Source organism: Triticum aestivum, chromosome 3B, assembly GCF_018294505.1.
Source record: "Triticum aestivum cultivar Chinese Spring chromosome 3B, IWGSC CS RefSeq v2.1, whole genome shotgun sequence".
NCBI classification, from domain to species: domain Eukaryota; kingdom Viridiplantae; phylum Streptophyta; class Magnoliopsida; order Poales; family Poaceae; genus Triticum; species Triticum aestivum.
Genome location: NC_057801.1, coordinates 780,746,816 through 780,768,053, shown reverse-complemented (window position 1 = coordinate 780,768,053; position 21,238 = coordinate 780,746,816). Strand labels below are relative to the sequence as shown.

The window sequence follows — 21,238 nt, the reverse complement described above, 5'->3', positions numbered from 1 at the left end:
ATTTGAGTAGATACTGAGTATATTTACTTGATGAAACACAAGTCTGAATTATTGAATGGTTCAAGTAATTTCAGAGTGAAGTTGAAGATCATCGTGACAAGAGGATAAAATGTCTATGATATGATCATAGAGATGAGTATCTGAGTTACGAGCTTTGGCACGCAATTAAGACATTGTAGAAATTGTTTCACAATTAATACCGCCTGGAACACCATAGTGTGATGGTGTGTCCGAACATCATAGTTACACCCTATTGGATATCATGCGTACCATGATGTCTCTTATCGAATTACCACTATCGTTCATGGGTTAGGCACTAGGGACAACCGCACTCACTTTAATAGGGCACCACGTAATTCCGTTGAGACGACACCGTTTGAACTATGGTTTGGAGAAACCTAAGTTGTCGTTTCTTAAAAGTTTGGGGTTGCGACGCTTATGTGAAAAAGTTTCAGGTTGATAAGCTCGAACCCAAAGCGGATAAAATGCATCTTCATAGGACACCCAAAGCAGTTGGGTATACCTCCTAATTCAGATCCGAAAGCAATAGGGATTGTTTCTTGAATCGGGTCCTTTCTCGAGGAAAAGTTTGTCTCAGAAAGTTGAGTGGGAGGATGGTGGAGACTTGATGAGGTTATTGAACCGTCAGTTCAACTAGTGTGTAGCAGGGCACAGGAAGTTGTTCATGTGGCGCTTACACCAATTGAAGTAGAAGCTTATGATAGTGATCATGAAACTTCGGATCAAGTCACTACCAAACCTCGTAGGTCGACAAGGATGCGTACTACTTCAGAGTGGTATTTACTCCTGTCTTAGAGGCCATGTTGCTAGACAACAATGAACCTACGAGCTGTGGAGAAGCGATGGTGGGCCCGGATTCTGACAAATGGCTCGAGGCCATAAAATCCGAGAGAGGATCCATGTATGAAAACAAAGTGTAGACTTTGGCAGAACTACCCGATGGTCGTAAGGCTATTGAGTACAGATGGATTTTAGAAGGAAGACGAACAATGATGGTAAGTGTCACCATTAAGAAAGCTCGACTTGTCGTTAAGATATTTTCCGACAAGTTCAAGGAGTTGACTACGACGAGACTTTCTCACTCGTAGCGTTGCTAAGAGTCTGTTGGAATTATATTAGCAGTTACTGCATTATTTATGAAATCTTGCAGATAGGATGTCAAAACATTGTTTCCTCAATGGTTTTTGAGGAAAGGTTGTATGTGATACAACCAGAAGGTTTTGTCAATCCTAAAAGATGCTAACAAGTATGCAAAGCTCCAGCAATCCTTCTAGGGACTGGAGTAAGCATCTCGGAGTTGGAATATATGCTTTGATGATATGATCAAAGATTTTGGGTTTATACAAAGTTTATGAGAAACTTGTATTTCCAAAGAAGTGAGTGGGAGCACTATAGCATTTCTGATGAGTATATGTTGTTGACATATTGTTGATCGGAAATGATGTAGAATTTTTGGAAAGCATATAGGGTTATTTGAAAGTGTTTTTCAATAGAAAACCTAGATTAAGCTACTTGAACATTGAGCATCAAGATCTATAAGGATAGATCAAAAACGCTTAATAGTACTTTCAAATAAATACATACAGTGACAAGATTTTGAAGGAGTTCAAAATAGGTCGGCAAAGAAGGAGTTCTTGGCTGTGTTGTAAGGTGTGGATATTGAGTAAGACTCAAGACATGACCACGGCAGAAGAGAGAGAAAGGACGAAGGTCGTCCCCTATGCTTCAGACGTAGGCTCTATAGTATGCTATGTTGTGTACCACACATGAAGTGTGCCTTGCCATGAGTCAGTCAAGGGGTACAAGAGTGATCCAGGAATGGATCACAAGACAACGGTCAAAGTTATCCTTAGTAACTAGTGGACTAAGGAATTTTCTCGATTATGGAGGTGGTAAAAGAGTTCGTCGTAAAGGGTTACGCCGATGCAAACTTTGACACTAATCCGGATTATTCTGAGTAGTAAACCGGATTCGTATCGTAGAACAGTTATTTGGAATAGCTCCAAACAGAGCGTGGTAGATGCATCTAGGAGATGACATAGAGATTTGCAAAGCACACACAGATCTGAAAGGTTCAGATCCGTTGGCTAATAACCTCTCTCACAAGCAAGATATGATCAAACCCCATGGGCGTTGATTCATTACAATCACATAGTGATGTGAACTAGATTATTGACTCTAGTGCAAGTGGGAGACTGTTAGAAATATGCCCTAGAGGCAATAATAAAATGGTTATTATTATATTTCGTTGTTTATGATAATTGTTTATTATCCATGCTAGAATTGTATTGATAGGAAACTCAGATACGTGTGTGGATACATAGACAACACCATGTCCCTAGTAAGCCTCTAGTTGACTAGCTCATTGATCAATAGATGGTTACGGTTTCCTGACCATGGACATTGGATGTCATTGATAACGGGATCACATCATTAGGAGAATGATGTCATGGACAAGACCCAATCCTAAGCATAGCACAAGATCATGTAGTTCGTTTGCTAAGGCTTTTCTAATGTCAAGTATCGTTTCCTTAGACCATGAGATTGTGCAACTCCTGGATACCGTAGGAATGATTTGGGTGTACCAAACGTCACAACGTAACTTGGTGGCTATAAAGGTGCACTATGGGTATCTCCGAAAGTGTCTGTTGGGTTGGCACGAATCGAGACTGGGATTTGTCACTCCATATGACGGAGAGGTATCTTTGGGTCCACTTGGTAGGACATCATCATAATGTGCACAATGTGATCAAGGAATTGATTGCGGGATGATGTGTTACGGAACAAGTAAAGAGACTTTCCGGTAACGAGATTGAACAAGGTATCGGGATACCAACGATCGAATCTCGGGCAAGTATCATACCAGTAGACAAAGGGAATTGTATACAGGATTGATTGAATCCTTGACATCGTGGTTCATCCGATGAGATCATCGTGGAACATGTGGGAGCCAACATGGGTATCCAGATCCCGCTGTTTGTTATTGGCTGGAGAGTTGTCTCGGTCATGTCTGCATGGTTCCCGAACCCATAGGGTCTACACACTCAAGGTTCGATGACGCTAGGGTTATAGGGAATAGATATACGTGGTTACTGAATGTTGTTCGGAGTCTCGGATGAGATCCCGGATGTCACGAGGAGTTTCGGAATGGTCCGGAGGTAAAGATTTATATATGGGAAGTCCTGTTTTGGTGACCGGAAAAGTTTCGGGTGCTATCGGTAACGTACCGGGACCACCGGAAGGGTCCCTGGGGTCCACCAGGTGGGGCCACCAGCCCCAGAAGGCTGCATGGGCCAAGTGTGGGAGGGGACCAGCTCCAGGTGGGCTGGTGCGCCGCCCCCCCCCCCCCCCCCACCAAGGCCCAAGGCACAGGGAGAGTGGGAGGGGGCAAACCCTAGGTCCAGATGGGCCTTAAGGCCCATCCTAGGTGCGCCCCCCTCTCCTCCCCCCTTGGCCGCACCCTAGATGGGTTTTGGGGGCTGCCGCCACCCCTAGGGAGGGAACCCTAGATGGGGGCGCATCCCCTTCCCTTCCCCTATATATACTTGAGGTATTTGGGGCTGCAAAACACACGAGATGATCTCTCTCTTGGCGCAGCCCTACCCCTCTCCCTCCTCGTCTCTCGCAGTGCTTGGCGAAGCCCTGCTGGAGTGCCACGCTCCTCCATCACCACCATGCCGTTGTGCTGCTGCTGGACGGAGTCTTCCCCAACCTCTCCCTCTCTCCTTGCTGGATCAAGGCACGGGAGACGTCACCGGGCTGCACGTGTGTTGAACGCGGAGGCACCGTTGTTCGGCGCTTAGATCAGAATCAACCTGATCCGAATCGCTACGAGTATGACTCCTTCATCCGCGTTCTTGTAACGCTTCCGCTTAGCGATCTACAAGGGTATGTAGATACACTCCCCATTCCCTCGTTGCTAGATTACTCCATAGATTGATCTTGGTAATGCATAGAAAATTTTAAATTTCTGCTACGATCCCCAACATAATGCACTCGGGAATGAAAGGAGGAGCTACCATCATCGACGGTCAAATATGTACACCACATGAGCTGAGAGTTTTCAAGAAAAGGCTCGACAGGCCGATACTCAACCCGTGATGAATAATAATGATCTAATTTAGGTTTTTTAGTACATATATTTAATTGTACAAGTTTAATATTTGAATTATGAACATAGGAAATGTCGTACTCGGACGACGAAAACCGCCCGGGGGAGTGCGACTGGTACCACAACGATCGAGGCATGTGCGACAGGTTCCTTGAGCTGGACCAATATCGGCGCTTCGTCATTAAGCTCGAGGAGACCTTCGATGTTGAAATGGTACGCAACGACGACAATAGTTTTTTTTCATAATTAAGCACGACTTCAACTATTTTAACGTGTACTTTTCATCTTTTCCAATTCGACTAGCTTATCCCATGCTATGCAAGACGCTATGTCTTGGAGAGGATGGGTTTTGAAGACCATGAAAGTATGGAAACAAAGAAAATTCACCTAAGGACCCATCATGGTGTGGATTTTGAAGTAAAGATGTACAATTCTGAGAGCGTACCCATTTTGTTGCAAAAATTGGGAAGCACTTTGCAAGATGTATGGTTTTGATGAGGGTATGCTTCTCACCATGGATCTTGGTGATCCTAAAATCGAGCAAGACAATATGGACATTTGGGTCCTTGTTGATACGCTTCCAGTTCTTCCCCTATGTGAGCTTCTCAAACATAGTTATTAAGTAATTTATACTGTTTACTTCAAAATGGTTGACAGCTTATTTTCATTCTTCAAAGAATGTGCAGAACATGATAGACAAAACCCACTACACCAATGGCTCCGAATTAACTTATAAGGAGAAAAATCATCTGATCGCATTTTGTACTGATCTTGAGAATTACAATATCTACAATCGAACTCCTCAACATTATGGTCAATACGTGCCACTAGTGTACGTGTTGAACTACGGTAACTACCATGGAGATACCCTGGTAAGATTTTTTGCTATTACGACATCCGTGCATCTTTTGCATACTTCTCTAAAACTAGTACATCATTGCTAACTACGAAGTTATTACTATGTTTTTCAACAGATAATCCTGAATGATTATGTGCCTCGTCTGATGTATACGCATGGCCGCCTTGATGTTTTGAACATACAACCAGGTCATCATACGAACCTCAACTGTCCATACCGGATTTTTAAAAGAAGTGGAGACATGACAATCAAAGAATGGAAAAAATGTATGGACAGTCGTAAGGAGGTTCTTGGCAGCAAAAGGAAGCGAAGCGCAAGAATTGGAGACAGGATGATCTCCATTCTCCATAATGGAGAGTCAGGGTCTAAATTGTTTTATGCTATTTTACCTTAAGGGTATTTAGGTCCTACCTGATACTGATGATCATGTGCTAAGAACAATTAAGTAGGGTTGGTTCGATGACTACAGGATGACGATCGTATGACTTGTTATTAATAACGAGTAGAAGTTGTATGATGATGATGCATGATTAGTAGGACTTGTTATTATATATGATGATGCATGATGCGAGCATGAAGAGTTATTATATATCAGCGGGTGAAATGAACATAGCAGTAGCGTTGGTAAACCAAGCACGAAGATATAAGAGAGGACACTTCTCTATATTAGCTACCTAATAACAACCTAAATTAACCCCCAAAACCCCTAAACCATCCCCTTTAAAAAAACCTCACCTCCAGCCAGCTGCTGAATCTTGGCCCATGGATGGGTTTCTAGTCATATTCACGCCGTGGTGGCCGAGTAGGTGGCAAATTTTTTATGTTTTTCCCAGTTTTTTTGTTTTCTTTTTTTGCTTTATTTATTTTGTTTTCTTTCTACTTACAACAAAATACTTATTTATTTTATTTTATTTTGTTTATAATTACTTATTTATTTTATTTTATGATAATTCTTTTTGCTATTAAAGTTTCTAACAAAAAAAGTTCTTTATGAAAATTCTTTTTGCTTTTAATTATTTTGAACAGAAAATACTTTGATAATTTTAGTTTCATAAATTTTATTTATGTTATTAAAGATTATTTTATTTTGTTTCTGCTTATATATTTTATTAAAGTTTATATTATTTTGTTTCAAATTACTTATTTATTTTATTTTATGATAATTCTTTTTGCTATTAAAGTTTGTAACAAAAAAGTTATTTATGAACTCTGAAACAAAGGGATTTCATACGGAAACTCGTCTGTTACAAAGGGATTTCATTTTTGTTATCAGGGTTTCATACGAAAACTCGTCTATTACAAAAGGGATTTCATTTTTTGAACTTATTTGAACTCCATAGTTTTTCTGTGTTCAAAATGCACCATTCAAAGCCACATCATCAATTTTCAACCCTTTCTGACTTTATTTGTTATTTTTCATGCATTTACTGATTATTTTGATCTATAAGACCATGAAATTGAAAAGCATTTGAAATGAACTCTGAAAAGGTTGAAAGTTGGCATGGTATCATCATTTCACCCACATAGCATGTGCAAGAAAGTAGAGTGGGTTACGGCAAAAACTGGATGCACTTCGTGTACAAAACGGACAATCTCTTTCGAAGTATCAGGGTTTCATCACGAAACTCGTCTGTTAAAAAGGGATTTTATTTTTTAAAACTTATTTGAACTACATAGTTTTTTTGTGTTCAAAAAGCACCATTCAAAGCCACATCATCAATTTTCAACCCTATCTGACTTCATTTGATATTTTTCATGCATTTACTGATTATTTTGAGCTATAAGACCATGAAATTGAAAAGCATTTGAAATGAACTCTGAAAAGGTTGAAAGTTGGCATGGTAACATCATTTTACCCACATAGCATGTGCAAGAAAGTAGAGAGGGTTACGGCAAAAACTGGATGCACTTCGTGTACAAAACGGACAATCTCTTTCGAAGTATCAGGATTTCATAAGGAAACTCGTCTGTTACAAAGGGATTTTATTTTTTTGAACTTATTTGAACTCCATAGTTTTTCTGTGTTCAAAATGCACCATTCAAAGCCACATCATCAATTTTCAACCATTTATGACTTCATTTATTATTTTTCATGCATTTACTGATTATTTTTATCTATAAGACCATGAAATTGAAAAGCATTTGAAATGAACTCTGAAAAGGTTGAAAGTTGGCATGGTATCATCATTTCACCCACATAGCATGTGCAAGAAAGTAGAGTGGGTTACGGCAAAAACTGAATGCACTTCGTGTACAAAACGGACAATCTTTTTCGAAGTATCAGGGTTTCATCACGAAACTCATCTGTTACAAAGGGATTTCATTTTTTTGAACTTATTTGAACTCCATAGTTTTTTGTGTTCAAAATGCACCATTCAAAGCCACATCATCAATTTTCAACCCTCTCATGAATAGATAAGTGACCAAATTAATAGAAGTTCATCATCACATTAAAACCAAAATACATACATAGTTCTCATTGAACAACATATAGCTCTCCAGAGCATCAAATTAACCATTCATTGAAATTATGTAAAATATTTCAATGCAACAACAAATGCGATCATAATCGAACCAAGGTAACAACCGATCCAACTGCATAATGATACCAAGCCTCGGTATGAATGGCATATTTTCTAATCTTTCTAATCTTCAACCGCATTGCATCCATCTTGATCTTGTGATCATCGACGACATCCGCAACATGCAACTCCAATATCATCTTCTCCTCCTCAATTTTTCTTATTTTTTCCTTCAAGTAATTGTTTTCTTCTTCAACTAAATTTAATCTCTCGACAATAGGGTCCGTTGGAATTTCTGGTTCAACGACCTCCTAGATAAATAAAATCTATGTCACGTTGGTCGGCATAATTGTCATAAACAATAAATGAACCAAATAGTTATCAAAAGATAATATATACCACATCCGAATCATAGACAGGACGAGGGCCGACGGGGGCGGATGCCAAAACCATCGCACTATATAATAACAAGGAATAATAAAAGTAAGAAAATTAGACAAGTATCTATCTGAAGTAAGAATATTTTTTTTCAGAAAGAAGATAAGAACAAGAGGCTCACCACGGTGGTGCCGGTGACGAGATCGGCGCGGGCGATCGACGGCGGTGAAGACAGGGACGGGACGTGACGAACCACTAAACCTAGACAAATCTCGGGGAAAATGGAGTTCGGAGGTCGAGTTTCGAGAGGAGAAAAATTAACTAGTGTGGCTCGGACATTTCATAGAACACCTCATATGCATAGGAGGTGAGCTAGAGCACCCAAATGCCCTCCCCTCGTCGGCCAGAAAAAATAGAGCACTGTGGAGTGCTCTGCTGTGGCGATGGGGTATATATAGGCAACTCATTTGTCCCGGTTCATGGTAGAAACCGGGACTAAATCCCAGCATTCTGTCTCGGTTCAAGCCACGAATTGGGATCAATGATTGTGGGCCAGGAGCGAGGACCATTGGTCCCGGTTCGTGCCTGGAACCGGGACAAATAGGTCCATACGAACCGGGACCAATGCCCACGAGGCCCCGGCCGGCCCCATGGGCTCACGAACCGGAACAAATTCCCCCATGGGTCCCGGTTCGTGACTGAACTGGGACTAATGGGTTGGCCAGGCCCGAACGAAAGTCCTGTTTTCTACTAGTGTAGGATTACGATTCGTAAGATTTTCTTCCTTAGGATTTGTTTGTACTAGGTTTCATAGTAAAATTTCCATCTACTCCAGCTCCGTGTCAAGAACATCTATCCTATGTGCAATCAAACGCCCATTAGTCCTATAAGATTGGAGATGCCATGCTACTCCGTTCCAGTATTTTTTCTATTCCTGCATTTTAGAAATCCTATGAATCAAAGAGGTCCTAAGACTATTTCCTTGCACTGTTTGATTGGAAGTATAAGGCCTCATTCGATTTGGATGAAACAAAAACGTAGGATTTAGGAATAGTAGAGGAAGTTGATGCCATCCTAAGGAATTGTCTTATCTCGCTCCTACACACGAAATGAGCTTTGAATGGACATGAAAATTTCTTTAAAAACGTAGAAAATAAATAGTATTTCTATGAAATTCCCGTACACATTTCCTAGAAACCGAATGCATCTATAGAAAAATCTCCTCTGGATCTTTGTTCCTATGCTTTTCTTGTAAAAATCCTTCAAACTGAATGAAGCCTAAGGATGGATACAAAATATATTTGCTGCATCGGGGCATCTAATGCGCTTGTGGAAAAACAGATGCCATCATAAACTGAAGAAGTCCTCATGATAGGATTAAAACAAATTTGTCATTCTGCTCATCAGCCATCAGTTGGTGGGATGAAGTATCATCAACACGGTTTGTGGTGTTCACCAAAAAGGGCAGAAATTTGACAACATCAACACGATATGCTTTTATCGCACCACACAGCAGTTTCTAATCTAGATTCAAGTTTCACATCAATAAATAAAATAGAAAAAAAATAGTTGATTATATAAATTTGTGAATTCTAGCTAATTAAAAAAGATGGTGCGTGAAAAGTGCGACCCAACTAGAGGCGAGAACGCGTAGAAGAAAGAACGAGTGAATAGTTGATTATATAAATTTATTTATTTACATTTCTTTCAAAAGGAGAATTAATTATTTTGTTGCCTTCGTATTTCCTTTTGTTTGCTAATCGTGTGCCCTGTCAACCTAAAATCATGCTTATGTGCCGTCATGACATGCTGTGTAAACTGGCGTGTTGCTACGCTACAGAAAAGTAACAAGTTGCCTGATATGGTTTGCTCATCAAATCTTTCTCAAGATCAGACATCGATGCATCAACAGAGTCACCAACACCCACTGTGTTTCCTCTTTGTTTGGTAAACTTTGTACCATGAAACGGGGATGAAGAAACAAAAACGCAACGGCTAGAATTCAAGGCAAAACTTCACAAGATCTTATTAACTGAACAATTCTTATTCCACAAGTCCGAAATAAACGAGTCTGAATTCTGAAAGCTGCTATGAAGAAAGAAACGGAGCAGATAATCAAAGCAGGCAAATTAACCAACCAGCAGTACATTGTAACGCAGGAGGCATGGCAGAAACTTGACGGTTCTTGAATCGACGGAAGTGATAACAGAGTTCAGGCGTAAGTGTCCAGCTCCCTGAAATCTCAGAATCTGATTAACAGAATTCAGGCATAAGTGTTCAGCTCCCTGAAATCTCAGAATCTGCGGAGCTCCTTTTTCCCCACTGCATCATTTTCAACTACAGCTTCACCAACTCCCGGAGCGGACTTGGGGAGTGGAGAATCTCCGAACAGGCCCTAAGTTTCATGTTGTTAGAAGGCAAGGCAAACCTATGTCTTGGTCGGACTAGAAGCAGGGGAGCTGGAGGCTCGCACCGTGGAGTCCATGTCGACGAATTCGATTAGCAGTTTAGCACCGTGGAGTCTATGTTGAGAAGACATGCATTGATATGAACGGCTCGGTTACTCTAAATACAGAAGCACACACAGCCACATGTAATATTCACCACGTTATGTGCAATGTTGAAGCATGCAAAAAAATGTTTCAAACAGTTAATGTGACGCATCACCTCTGTTCCAAATTATAAAACGTTTTGGACATTTTAATATAGACTATATACAGACTGGAATAAATAAATACACACACTAAAACACGTGTATATAAATCCGAATTTTAAAAATATTAGAACATCTTATAATTCAAACTGGGGGAGTAGTATTTTCTAGCACCATCAGTAACCTGTCGAAGCGAAGATCACACTGCGATCTCCCTGTCTTAGCTTGTGCGGCTTAACTAAGCGCGAGTCTGGTGGTGTTCTGGGTGAAGTGGCTGGTAACGTGCGAATATTCATTTCTAACCCGAGCTCAGCTGCTTTCTGTGAACAATAAATCTTTCAAAGAAAAAACACTAGAAAAATCTTTGTTTCCTGGTAGAAGCTGGGGTAGCTAGGAATGTACTCCCTCAAAATATAAGTTTTTTTAGATATTTTAAATGGACTATTATATATGAATGTATGTAGACATATTTTAAAGTCTAGCTTCATTTATTTTGTATCGTATGTAGTCACTTATTGAAATCTCTAGAAAGACCTATATTTAGGAACCAGACCTATATTTAGGAATGGAGTGAGTAGAAGGAAACCAACATTGACCGTGTAAGTACTTTTCTCAGCTCGAGATCAAATGCTAAAGAAAGGTACATCTTCCACCATGGGCCGCTATAACTATCCAAAGTCTAAATTTTTTGAAAGAATGTACACTACAGCAGTGGAATTGGCTTTGGATCGAGAGGAACACTAGAATTTCTAGCGATCAAAAATTTCTAATGCCTCCATCTCAGGGTAAAAAGAATCATGTACACGTTTGTGCCATGCCATAAAGTGCAAGACCTAGGAGTGGGCTTTCTTTTGCTTCACAACATATGGTTCCAGAAATCTTAGCATCAGTACAGAAGTCAAGTTCGAAGAAATTGTATTATAAACTGAACTGTTTGAACAAATTGTACTATAAACTTGACTGACTGCAAGTTCCTTACAATCTCAAGTAGAACTTCATGTCTCTACTACAGAAGAAAGACAAATCAAAACAGGGCAAATGCAGTGCTCTAGAGCCTCAGCCTCTCATACCGCCTCGATTGGCAAAAATGGAAGCATGCAGGACCAATATCTTCAAACGGCTCAACAAGTAGATTCAGCACGGGCATTGCACGCCCTCACTTGTGATCCTGCTACTGATAGCAGTCAGAAAGAAAATAACAGCTGAAGACATTGGTACTGTACTCATCCATATCATTTTACCTACAAAAATCATTTAATCAGTTCAGGCTAGTACAAATTTGAAGACATTAGTACTGTACTCATCCATATCATTTTACCTACAAAAATCATTTAATCAGTTCAGGCTAGTACAAATTTAAACAAATGTAACATATACAGGACATTAAAAAAATTCACAACAACATATACAGATCATTTCAGAACAATGACCTTAAATTTCATACAAAAAGCAGAGTAAAAGGACTTCAAAAGCTGCTACTGCTATAAAGAAAAGAGACACAACGGATAATAATCAGAATCACACAGACTAACAATCAAGCATCAAAATAAAGGAATGGGAAAACAAATTCATCATGAGCTAACTGCAGGAGCCGACACAGAACTTTGACAGTTCTAGATTCAGCAAAGTTGGTACAAATACACCAAGAGATTCATGACTATTAATTCAGAATTAGTGGTTAGAAATACAATGGGAGCTTCATGTCCTAGCAAACACAGTATTCTTGAATCATTGTGATTGCCAAGAATGGAGACATGCAGCACAATATTCTATATCCAGGGCATGTAGAACTTGGAACACTCAATATAATCTACACTGAATCAACAATTGCAAGAGACCACATTGTCACATCACTGCTACCTGTAGTGCTCTTTCGGGTGGATAATCTTCAAATCTTGCCTTTGGATAGACCGCTTTCACTCAGTGCCACAAGTGTTTTTCTTCAGCACATGAAATCAATCACCATATCATGTATACGATAAGATTTTTCCATGCCTTTGTCAACATTGATGTCAATTGGTTGAATCATGCTCCTATTCACGATCTCATTGAGCAATTCTACCACCGAGCTCAAACTTGCTAATCCCTTGTTTTTCATGATAAACAAAACCTCAAACTATCCACCTTACATATCGAATGAGCTTGCTTAATCTTCTAATCTTCTAAAAACATGCTTAGACATAATAACTAATCCTATAGATGAGAAGGTAGATCAAAACTACTGATAAAAGAGGGTTGACTTCCAGATCATCACTCTTGTATAATCTACAAGTCAAGTGCCTCTTTTACTCATTTTCTTTGCTGCTTTTTATAGTTTTGGTGCATGAGTGCCTCTTTTACACCATGTGTTCATGTTCTATGATCTACCTTCGCATCATTTATTATACTTAAGCATATTTCCAGAAGATTACAAATTTAAGAGAGACCAACTGATATGGAGATGGATAGCTGAAGGTTTTGTGTGCCACGCAAACGAGAAATTGGCCCATTTGAGCTACGAGAGAGTTACTTCAATGAGCTCATAAACAGAAGCATGATCCAACCAGTGGGCATCGACGGTGAAAGCATAGCAAAATCTTATTGCGCACATAATATGATGCATTGATTAATAAGACCAAGATACTCTGCCCTCTTCACTTCATTCTACACCAAGATACCTATTGAAAAGAAAAAAATTACAATGGTCAGCAAGCAAGCAAATCTGCAAGAGTACAATATATCTTCATGAAGAGAAACACAGTACTGAATCATGAGCTAGTTATGTTATCTAGGAAAGAAATGAGCAGAACCTAAAAAAAACTCAGACAATCTAAATGACCCACAAAAAGTAAGAGTGAATGACAAGCATTCTGCACTTAAGATCACACACACACACCAACCAGCACAAAAAAAGTAACGGGTAAATAACAATCTCACACTATTATCACTAGTGCACAGTTCTTCATAGAAGAAACAGTGCCTAATACAGACCTACCCAAGAGTAGAGCAAGCCTCATGTAGAACAAGGCATAGAAAACTTTTGGTTTGCTCGAGCAGCTTGCACCACCAGATTAGCACTATAAATCTATCACGGATGGCCAACAATCTGCACTGAAGAACTAAGATGCACACACGAGGCAACAATGAAAAAAAAAATACTCGGCACGCATGATTTACTTCTTGAAGAAAATAGATATACTGATGATTCATCCAACAGCTTGGCTTAAGATGCATGCACCTGTGATCCTAGTCCAACAGAAGGAGGACATAATTAAACCTACGGCGGATCACCGACAGCTCATGCTATGCGCGCAGCAGCGGATCTACTCGGTAAACTCTAGGAAACTGAAGTAGCCGGATCCAGATCAGGAAGAGAACGATGTATACCTCAGGTCGCTGGCGCACTTGCCCCGCGAGATCCGGCGCCTCCCCCCTCGCCCTTGGAGCGAGCACGCGCCTCTTCGGGCCGCTGCGCGTACTCACCGACGACCGAGCAGGCCGCCGGCGGCCAGCAGGGCGTGCTCGCCCCGGTAGGGGGGGGGGGAGAGGCGGCCGGAGACCCCGCTACGAGATCTAGTCTAGTCTAGTCTGGCCCGCCTCTCTGCTGGCTCTGCCCTCTCCAAGCGCGGCTCGGCCCGGTAGAAATAACCGCGGGGGGAGGGGTGCTCGTGAGCGGGCGCGACCGGCCATGTGCCCGGGCAGAGCCGCTGCCGCGTGGCCCTCCGCGCGGAACGGGCCCATGCGTCGGCGGGGTGGGGCGGGCGTGAGAGCTGGTGGGCGCGGAGGGCTCAGATCCGATCTCGGGGCGGGTGGGTGGGGGCATTGGATGCCGTCTGGACTGGTGGGTAAATTATGATGGATGGGCCGGGGCGGGCGGTGGTGGGTCGGCCACGAGCGCGCCGCGCCTGCACGCGGTTTGGCGCTTGCGGGGAAGTTTCCCGGTGGATGGTGCCGTGCCGTGCCGTGCGGGGAGGAGCGGTGTGCAGGAGTTGTTTATTTGAGCAGAGGGAGGGGTTTTGGGCTCGAAAAGGGCAGTGAAACATTGTCTGGTTTAATCCACAGCGTTGAAATTTCAGCTGTAGCTGTATGGAATCAAGGAAGGGTCTGTCTAGTTCTAATAAATCACCTGACTTATAAGTCAAATGACTTAAAACTAATGACTTATAAGTCACGCCTGTTTGGTTGTCACCTGACTTATAAGTCATCTGACCACACATTCACACATCAATCCACATCATGCATGTGGTGGAACCCATGCAAAAGGGGTGACTTATAAGTTTTAAGTTGGGGTGAAGCAACTTATGACTTATAAGTTGGGCTGTTTGGCAAAATAAGTCAATTTTTCACTTTTCGACTTATAAGTAAGTGACTTATTTAAAACCAAAGAAGCCCTAAATCGGTGCAGAGCACACAGCAGGTTTCAGTGCTGAATCCACGTTTGAGTTTTCGCATGACCACGAAATAACTCCGTGCGCCGTGCATCATCACACACCATTACGAGCAAATATTCGGATCGACATCGCGCGCATTTTGTAAACAAAATAATTGCAGATCCGGACGAGGGACACCCATCACGTGGCCCTGCCTCCACAGACTCTTTAAACGAAGAGCAGTGCTATCTGGACGACACAGTTTGGACGACTCATGCACGACACTTAAATCCAGCCGAAGAATCTCATGCACAGAGGAGCAGGCGGCCGCTGGATTCTTGGTCGTGCAACTATCGTCCACACTTTTGTCGTGTGGGAGCAGTTTCGTTAAACGAAACGAAACGCGACGCGCTCGCCACAGTACTACAACAGGGCCAGTGATTTTTTTTTCATGGTAATACGTGGCTCATAGTACAAGGCACGCACAAACCGAACTGACAAAACTGAAAAGACAACAAATCGCTAGCCTTTGCCCAAAGGAACAAGAGCCAAGAAATAAAATTACAATCAAGAACGAAGAAATCTCTGAACTTGACACCAACGCTCGTCACCAGCCTCTGAAACCATCATAGCAGCCACCACAGTACTACAACAGGGCCAGTGATTCTACCGGGTGATTTTCCAGCCAGTCACGCACGCGCACTTTATACTTCACTAGTAAGCATGCACGTGCAATGCACGTCTGAAACAAAATGAGTTCACATGGTATAATATTAACCAAAAAAATTACATAAAAATTCAGATGGCTAAAAAATGTTATCATGTCACTCAAATTGTATTTTTTTAAAATGTGACATATTTGTGATCCAACACACACGTACCATAATCTATAGTAAAAACATCTGTTGTAAATTTAGTTTTTATTTTAGTGATTTTTTACCGAGCCATTTAAATGTGTCTAATGCGCAATGATATGAGCGAGCGTGTAACACATGATCCAGAAACATGTCTCTGCATAAAATTAACTATCACATAATAATTGTATTATAATTGTTACAAAAAATATATTTTAAGAACCAGAACTAAGCATGTCTTGAAGGTCCATCTTTTGAAGCAATGAAGGTCCATCTGTAGATGCGATCTATGATGCTTCATTCAATGGATGGGATATTGTTTTGAGCTTCATTCTCTTCATAATTTAGAATATGCACCAAAAATTGCTTCCTCAGTTGAAAACCATCCTACATATGCATTATACAACATTGTTATAACAAGTTGCATGTACAATGTGTATACAAATAAGCATGGTGTAAATACTCACCTTGGGTATGGGAAAATATAGTTTTCCATCGCACAATGGGTGCATGAAATTGAAAACCAAATAACCCGACAGGGTACTGCATGTATGCAATAAAGATATAATGTGCTTTGAATGAATCAATAAATATTGTAATGTATTAAAAAGATTCATACCAGTGTGAGTTTGTTGGAGCAACAGGAACTATGCATTCCCATTTAGAGATATCGTCCTTGAATGCAGGGTTTGCACTTTCAAGGGCAATGTTTAGGTTGCCGATCACGGTTTTAAGTAAATTCTCCCCAAAGTAGGTATTGGTATTGGATCAAAAAAATTGAGACACATTTTTTATTTTGATCCAAAACAAACAATAAAAATTGTCCAAACATACACCAAGGCAACAAAATATGCACAATGCGATAGTTTATAAATAATATATGGAATATTAATTAAGACCAAATAAAGCACTGTCATAAATGAAAATCTAAAATCTTATCATATCACATTGTGAGATATGATAGTCATTGCTCTCAGGCCAGCTACGGAACAATCGTTTCAATATAACAATGTCCATATTTTCACGATGACTTGAGTTTCGTGCATAGTGAAACATCGCCTAAAATAAGAATAAGAAAATATTAGTGCAATGAGAAAACAAATTAATACGTGATTATAGTAAATTACATAAAAGTTTTTATCCATATAGTGAGATGGAATGTCTCTGAGAAGCTGACATTCCCTATGAATCCCTATGAAATATTCCCTCCATTTTTAAATATAAGTCATTAGAAAGTTGAATATGGACTACCTACGGATGAATATAGAGCGTATTTTAGAGTGATGTGGTCCATATTAGAATCTCTAAAAAACTTGTACTCAGTATTTAGGAACATACAGAGTATAATGGATTTTTATTAAAAGACTTTTTTTTGTTTGGACAATGCCACACTCACTCACCATCATAGTATAGTGATAAACAAAAATCAGTCAACCTTCCACCGCCCCTCACACTTCTCTCTTCCCCATTCTTCCCTGGCTCCCTCATCCACAACGCGATCCCCATCCATGGCCGGAGCTATCTGGTGGCAGCCCCTCCCCTTCGTCAGCAACGCCGGCGGACGCGCGGCCCCCTGCTCTGCCCCGTCCCTCCCCTTCGCCAGCACCGCCGGCGGCCGCGCAGGCCCCTCCTCTGCCTCGCCCCTTCTTCCTATCCGGTGACGCCGGGGCCTGCCTCCTCCTGGCGACGCCTGGGCGCTCGAGCTCGGCATGCTCGCCGGCGACCCCGGGGCCCTCCCTCGTGCTGACGCACTCGCCTTGGCCGCGCAGGCCCCTCCTCTGCCCCGCCCCTTCTTCCTATCCGATGATGCCGGGGCCTGCCTCCTCTTGGCGATGCCGGGGCGCTCGAGCTCGGCATGCTCGCCGGCGACGCCGGGGCCCTCCCTCGTACCGATGCACTCGCCGCGCCACGAACTTCCCTCCCCCCCCCCACTGCTCGGGACGCCATCAAGGTCCAATTCCATCTCTTGTTCTCCCCTCGATCCGGATGCTCTGCTCTCCGACCCCGTTCGGTAACCGTTAATGGTTCAGATACCCTGAGGGAGAAGGAGGTGCCGAAAGGGGATGGGAGCAACAAGTTTGAATCGAAAGAGGTATACCCATCTGTCTGGAGACTGCTCTTTATACAGAAATATCGAGTTCAGCTTGTTGGAAGGTTTCTTTGATTTTGTGTCTTCTTTCCTTTACCATTTTGTACAGAGAAAGTTTATACCATTTTCTCAAGAAGTATAATTATTGTGTCCTTTCTCTTGCCAGTTTATTGTACCATCAGTGGCCGTGCTGGACAGGAGGGGCCAGCGAAGTACTTTTAGTTATGAGTTTGTTAAACCGGCGGAATCTAATATTCCTGAGATTGAAGGATGTAACATCGCACATGTTGTACTACAGCTGAAAACTCTTGGCATTGATGTGTAACCATCAAGGTGAGTTTCGTACTTTTGTTTTCTCATTATTCTTGGTCATGAGTAATAGGAAAATTTGCATTGAGAAGACAGATGCTAGTAATTGCAGCCATCATCAAGTTGCAATATTTCAGGTGTGCTGTTGTGCTTTATATTTACAAATAAATAGATCACACAAATAGGAGACACAGATATGCATAGTCGGAGGTCACATCGACATCCTTCTTCTTTCATGCTTATTATATAGTGTGATCCGATCAAAACCTGGAAGTTAAAAAAAAGATAAGTGCTAGGTCCAGAATTAGTTATATAGACAGAAAAGCAAAGGTGCAAAGAAAACACGAACGATCGCACGAACCTCACCCCTCTAAAACATCAGTGTACACAATGTTTTTGGTGATTGTTCTCTCAGGCCCCACGCTTTCCTTTGATTCATCTTTTGTTTGGCAACTCCTTTGATTTATCTCAGGACACATGCTTTTATTTTTGCTTTTTTTATACCCCACACATACATAATTAATGGAGTTATTTTCGTAATACATTTTTGTACAGAAATATAGGGCTCGGCTCATCAGAACGTTTATTTGATTTTTTGTGTGCTTTCTCTTATATCTTTTTTATTATATACGGAAAGTGTGTCATTCTCTACAGAAATATAATTCTTGTATCCTATGTCTTGCCAGTTAGTTTAATGTGCCCTCAATGGCCATGTTGGACAGGAGGGGCCAGGGAAGTGTTTTCGGTTGTTTCAAGACTGTGAGTTTGATAAAATGGCAGAATCCACTATTCCTGAGATTAAACCATGTAACCTTGCAAATATTGTACTACAACTCAAGGCTCTTGGGACTGGTGACATCATAGGTTTCCATTTTATGAAGAAACCATCAAGGTGAGTTTCGTACTTATGTTTTATTATTATTACTGCTCACGTGTGGTAAGAAAAATTGATAGTTTTCGTGGCCCTTTATCTCTTTTTGTTCATTGTTGGTTATGCTGTCTTCAGTTTTGTGTGTGCACATTACAATTTTATCGATGGCTGTTAGTGTTAGGGACTGAGAATACTTTTTACTCCATGATGAAATTGGCACTTCTTGATAGTTTCAATTTAGTTAGTACATGTGCGCTTGGCAATGAAACCAGTTATATTTGAGACCGAGGTCATAATCACATATGTACTTCAGAGAAAAACAGCCATCATAAATTTGCAATATTTCATTATTTCTGTCAATGATCCCAGCAGCTTAAATTTTGCTGGTAGTACAATCTTATGTTCTGGAATTGAAGGAATAAATTGAAATTTCTACGTTCCCAAATGAATGGTGTAAGTAATCAGAACAAGAACGGAATAACAAGTGTGACACATTTAAAGTCTGCACTTTTTCATTTGGAGACAGTTGATATGTCAATGATTTTTAAAAATAAATCACACTAATAAACGACTCTAACATAGAGTTAGAGGTCACATCGGCATCATTCTTGTTTAGCACCCTATTACGTAGCGCGATGTGATCAAAACCTGCAACCAATTGGGCCATGTAGATGAAGAATAGATCAGTATACAGTATTATAACTGGGCCATGTAGGATGAAGTTCATCTTCATTACCTTGTGATACAGCTAGCTGTGTTTGTGCCCCACTGTTCTCGGCAGAGGCAATTTTCTTCTGTTTGTAAACCTCACGTCGAATCTTATTAATCTCATCCTTATTTTGTGCATACCGCTCTCTATCCCTCTTGCCTTTTTACTTCTTTAGGGTCTGCAATCAATGGCACAATTCAGCAGTTGAGCTACAAAAACTGAAATTGGGTGCTTGTGTAATGCTCATCACCCAAGGATTGAGTGTTGCTTATATCCTGGAACGGGGTGCGCGTCCCATTGGGATTGGTCGGGGCTATACGAAGTCCTTGAACCCTGTGAATGTCAAGAAGGTTATCACACAATTGTAACGGAAGGAATAGTATTAGCACAACGCTGACAGAGTGCAGTTTTATGTTCAACTCCATCCCACTGTTTGCCATCAAAAAGCTTTCTTATGGTGCCTCTGCAACCAATTGAATTTATTTTGCACTAATATACCTGCAATAATGCTTCAGGATGTAGTAGGTTGTAATACTGTATATCTCAGACAGACTTTATTTGTGTTCACATGAATTGGAACTGAGCATTGAACGATCCATATGCAGCTTCATGAGTCATTTAGGTGAAGTCAGTCCAATGCTCAGCAGGGATCATGTTAGCATATGGTCATGCCATAAGTCACCAATTCCTACATTTTCCTTCTAGAATTGCTATTATTTTTCATAAATTCAATGAAAGCAATTGATGGATGACATGAACAGGTTGACAAATGAGCATGCATCTACGGAGTGGAGCAGAGGCGTCTTCTAGCCTAACGAAGTCTTGGCGGCAGCTGCGTGTAAAACCCTTACCAACTTCAGATCAGAGAAGAGCATGCACCTGTGCCGGCGAAGAGCTCGTCGTCGCCGCTGTGGGAGGGCGCCTGGGCGGCTGCACCTGTGTTGGGGAAGAGCTCGTCGTCGCGGCTGTCGTCGGTGACTCGGCGAGCTCGTCGTCACGGCGGTCGTCGGGTGCCTCGGCGGCTGTGCAGGGCAGCAACGGCACACGTAAGCTGGACGGCGGATTGATTCCCTGGATATATTTCCGATAAGCTAGCACATTTGTTTCCGTATATGGCTCCCCGTGTAAATTGGATGTGGGCTGTTTCCTTTGTGCGGGCGTGGGTGTTGGTAGAGTTTTCGTCCGCCCTGGAAAAATGCTAAACGCACTTCTTTTGTGGGTTGGTGTAATCGTGATGGCTAGATCTAATTAAGCGATTTGATCGTGAGGCTCCAATTAATCGGGAATGTTATGTGTAGATTAGGCTGGGTGTGTTTAGCGTTGAATATATTCTCTTATTTAATAGTAGTAGAGATAGACGACCGCAAGTCGTCCACTTTTTTTTTTGCGAATACAAGTCGTCCACATTATTTCCACACACTTCATCTCGTCTCAATCTAACACACGGTGCGTCGACACATACACACAGGTGATAATTGTTCGAGATCAAAAATGAAATCTCTATCATTGATCG

At 41.4% G+C, this 21,238-nt stretch overlaps 2 long non-coding RNA genes across 3 annotated transcripts; one reads left to right on the top strand and one right to left on the bottom strand.

Annotated features, from left to right (window-relative positions):
• Positions 1-12,162: 12,162 nt before the first annotated feature.
• On the bottom strand, positions 12,163-14,322 carry LOC123072374 (uncharacterized). Its single transcript, XR_006435069.1, has 2 exons — positions 13,911-14,322; positions 12,163-13,201 (listed from the first exon to the last, which is right to left on the bottom strand). It is a non-coding gene; the product is annotated as an uncharacterized lncRNA (long non-coding RNA).
• Positions 14,323-17,167: 2,845 nt separating this feature from the next.
• On the top strand, positions 17,168-20,992 carry LOC123072373 (uncharacterized). 2 transcript variants are annotated; one of them, XR_006435068.1, is made up of 4 exons: positions 17,168-17,839; positions 18,003-18,169; positions 18,832-19,037; positions 19,901-20,992. It is a non-coding gene; the product is annotated as an uncharacterized lncRNA (long non-coding RNA). The 2 variants fall into 2 exon arrangements; XR_006435067.1 differs by having other exon boundaries at positions 17,169-17,839; positions 20,487-20,992.
• Positions 20,993-21,238: the final 246 nt, after the last annotated feature.